Genomic DNA, 3,849 nt, shown 5'->3' on the forward strand with positions numbered 1-3,849 from the left:
AAGAACTCCTTTCTTCTGACTAGTCCCATTGTTCACAGGATTCCTTTCAGAAGTGTACATGAATTGGTTATTTGCAACCATTTCAATCAATTCTTGAGCTTCTGCAGGCGTCTTCTTCAGATGAAGAGATCCTCCAGCAGAGCTATCCAAGGACATCTTAGATAGTTCAGAGAGACCATCATAGAAATACCTATGATGCTCCATTCAGAAAGCATGTCTGAGGGACATCTTCTGATTAATTGTTTGTATCTTTCCCAAGCTTCATAGAGGGATTCTCCATCCTTCTGTCTGAAGGTTTGGACTTCCACTCTAAGCTTACTCCATCTTTGTGGTGGAAAGAACTTTGCCAAGAAGGCATTGACTAGCTTTTCCCAAGAGTCCAGGCTTTCTTTAGGTTGAGAATCCAACCATATTCTAGCTCTGTCTCTTACAGCAAAAGGGAATAGCATCAGTCTGTAGACCTCAGGGTCTACCCCATTAGTCTTGACTGTGTCACAGATTTGCAAGAATTCAGCTAAGAACTGATGAGGATCTTCCATTGGAAGTCCATGGAACTTGCAATTCTGTTGCATTAGAGAAACTAATTGAGGCTTAAGCTCAAAGTTGTTTGCTCCAATGGCAGGGATAGAGATGCTTCTCCCATAAAAATCAGGAGTAGGTGCAGTGAAGTCACCCAACACCTTCCTTGCATTGTTGGCATTGTTGTTATTTTCAGCTGCCATGTGTTCTTCTTCTTTGAAGAATTCGGTCAGGTCCTCTAAAGAGAGTTGTGCCTTGGCTTCTCTTAGCTTTCTCTTCAAGGTTCTCTCGGGTTCAGGGTCAGCTTCAACAAGAATGCCTTTGTCTCTGCTCCTGCTCATATGAAAGAGAAGAGAACAAGAGAAATGTGGAATCCTCTATGTCACAGTACAGAGATTCCTTGAAGTGTCAGAGGAAAAGAAAAATAGAAGAAAAGAAGGTAGAAGAATTCGAACTTGATTAGTTAGAGTTCGAATTGTGCATTAAGAAGGAGTAGTACTCCATAAATAGAAGGATGTGAGAAGGAGGGAAGAGGATTTTCGAAAATTAATTAGAAAGATGTCAAAAACATTTTAAAAATTGATTGATAATTTTCGAAAATTGAAAGTGGGGAAGAATTGAAGTGATTTTTGAAAAAGATTTTGAAATTAGAAGTCAAAAAGATTTGATTGAAAACTATTTTGAAAAAGATGAGGTTAAAGAGATTTGATTGAAAAGTTATGGTTTTAAAAAGATGTGATTGAGAAGATATGATTTGAAAACAATTTTAAAAGATATGATTTGAAAACAATTTGAAAAGATATGAATAAAAAAAAAATTTGTGACTTGCCTAACAAGAAAAGATAAGATTCAAACATAAAACCTTTCTTAATAGAAAAGGCAAAAAATGTTTAATCAAATCATTAATTGTTGGTAAGTATCTTTGAAAAAGGAAAGAAATTGGTTTTGAAAACATTTGATTGAAAAGATATGATTTGAAAAAGATTTGGTTTTGAAAAACTTTGAAAACTTGAAAAAAAAATTGATTTGAAAACAAAATCTTCCTCCTAGCACCATCCTAGCGTTAAACGCCCAGAATGGTATACATTCTGGCGTTTAACGCCCAAAATGCTACCTCTTTGGGCGTTAAACGCCCAACCAGGTACCCTGGCTGGCGTTTAAACGCCAGTCTGTCTTCTTCACTGGGAATTTTTGAATGCTCAGCTTTTTCTGTATAATTCCTCTGCAGTATGTTCTGAATCTTTAATTCTTTGTATCATTGACTTGAAAAGACACAAATTAAAAATATTTTTGGATTTTTAATAATAAAGAACAATCAAAATGTAACTAGAACCAAACAACAATGCATGCAGGATACCAAACTTAGCAGTTTGTATACTACTGACACTATCGAAATGAGAATGCATATGAGACACACAAAATACTTCAAGTCAATAGAATTCAAAGATTAGAACAAAGAACTATATGCATGGATTCGAAAAATATAACAAAAACATGCATTTGACACCAAACTTAAGATGAGACTCTAGACTCAAACAAGAAACATCAAATATTTTTGGTTTTTTTGTGATTTTGTAATTTTTTTGTGTTTTTCGAAAATTAAGTGGAAAAAGATATCAAAATTCTTAATGAGAATTCCAGGAATCAGTGCAATGCTAGTCTAAGACTCCGGTCCAGGAATTAGACATGGCTTCTCAGCCAGCCAAGCTTTCAAAGAAAGCTTCGGTCCAAAACACTAGACATGACCAAAGGTCAGCCAAGTCTTAGCAGATCACTGCTCCAAAAGCAAGATTGATTAAAATCAACAAGCTCTTGTGGTGATAAGTTGAAACCTCGGTCCAATCAGATTAGACATGGCTTCTGAGCCAGCCAGATTTCAACAAATCATCATGAAACTCTAGAATTCATCTTCAAGAATTTCGAAAAAAATAAATACCTAATCTAAGCAACAAGATGAACCGTCAGTTGTCCAAACTAGAACAATCCCAGGCATTGTTACCAAAAGCTTGCTCAAAACTTGAACAATCCCCGGCAACGGCGCCAAAAACTTGGTGCACGAAATTGTGAACAATACTTTTCACAACTCTCATAATCCCTGGTCATGAACTCCAAAAACTTGGTGGTTCAATTCCATGGCATTACACAACTTCGCACAACTAACCAGCAAGTGTACTGGGTCGTCCAAGTAATACCTTACGTGAGTAAGGGTCGATCCCACGGAGATTGTTAGCATTGAAGCAAGCTATGGTAATCTTGTAAATCTTAGTCAGGCAAACTCAATTGTATATGATGATGAACGAAAATAATATAAAGATAAAGATAGTGATACTTATGTATATCATTGGTGTAAGAGCTTCAGACAAGCGTATGAAGATGCCTTCCCTTCCGTTTCTCTGCTTTCCTACTGCCTTCATCCAATCCTTCTTACTCCTTTCCATGGCAAGCTTGTGTAGGGTTTCACCATTGTCAGTGGCTACCTCCCATCCTCTCAGTGAAAGCGATTGCATATGTCCTGTCACGGCATAGCGGAATTCAGCTGTCGGTTCTCGGTCAGGCCGGAATAATATCCATTGATACTTTTGCGTCTGTCACTAACGCCCTAGCCTGCTAGGAGTTTGAAGCACGTCACAGTCATTCAGTCATTGAATCCTACTCAGAATACCACAGACAAGGTTAGACCTTCTGGATTCTCTTGAATGCTGCCATCAGTTCTTGCCTATACCACGAAGATTCTGATCTCACGGAATGGTTGGCTCGTTTGTCAGGCGAGCACTCGGTTGTCAGGCGATCAACCATGCATCGTGCAATCAGGAATCCAAGAGATATTCACTAAGCCTCAGATGCTTGTAGAACAAGAATGGTTGTCAGTCACCTTGTTCATGAGTGAGAATGGTGATGGGCGTCAATCATCACCTTCATCAAGTTGAAGAACAAGTGATATCTTGGACAAAGAACAAGTGGAATTGAATGGAAGAACAATAGTAATTGCATTAATACTCGAGGTACAGCAGAGCTCCACACCTTAATCTATGGTGTGTAGAAACTCCACCGTTGAAAATACATAAGAACAAGGTCTAGGCATGGCCGAATGGCCAGCCTCCCAATGATCTAAGATAGCATAAAACAAAGATAGCTACCCAAAAGTCTCTCTAAATACAATAGTAAAAGGTCCTACTTATAGAAAACTAGTACATAGATGAGTAAATGACATAAAAATCCACTTCCGGGCCCACTTGGTGTGTGCTTGGGCTGAGCAATGAAGCTTTTTCGTGTAGAGACTCTCCTTGGAGTTAAACGCCAGCTTTAGTGCCAGTTTGGGCGTTTAACTCC

At 38.3% G+C, this 3,849-nt stretch overlaps 1 non-coding gene across 1 annotated transcript; it reads left to right on the forward strand.

Annotated features, from left to right (window-relative positions):
* The first annotated feature begins 209 nt into the window (after positions 1-209).
* On the forward strand, positions 210-317 carry LOC130952036 (small nucleolar RNA R71). Its single transcript, XR_009074222.1, has one exon. It is a non-coding gene; the product is annotated as a small nucleolar RNA R71 (small nucleolar RNA).
* Positions 318-3,849: the final 3,532 nt, after the last annotated feature.

Source organism: Arachis stenosperma, chromosome 1 (genome assembly GCF_014773155.1).
Source record: "Arachis stenosperma cultivar V10309 chromosome 1, arast.V10309.gnm1.PFL2, whole genome shotgun sequence".
Classification (NCBI taxonomy): Eukaryota; Viridiplantae; Streptophyta; class Magnoliopsida; order Fabales; family Fabaceae; genus Arachis; species Arachis stenosperma.